Genomic DNA, 311 nt, shown 5'->3' on the forward strand with positions numbered 1-311 from the left:
TACAATTATGGGGTTTAAAATTTTACTTATTTATTGTTTTAAAGAAATAGATCAGTGATGCATACTATCTTCCCCAATAAGGTTTTAGTAATATCTGATAGGATTGGGAAACTCCTTACTGAAATTCTTTGTAAAAATTTTCCCAGCACAAGAGATAGCCCCACTCTGACCTGGAAACCAGAACTAGGAGCTGAAAGACCTGATCCAACCTGCCTTTGCTCCCACATGTTAAGCCTTAACAGAGCAAGAGCTCCAGGCTGTCCAGGTGAGGCACCCAACTCCTGCGCAGAACTGCACTCCACAGGACCCCC

The sequence above is a fragment of the Galeopterus variegatus genome, unplaced genomic scaffold, assembly GCF_000696425.1.
Source record: "Galeopterus variegatus unplaced genomic scaffold, G_variegatus-3.0.2 Scaffold18999, whole genome shotgun sequence".
Taxonomy (NCBI): Eukaryota; Metazoa; Chordata; class Mammalia; order Dermoptera; family Cynocephalidae; genus Galeopterus; species Galeopterus variegatus.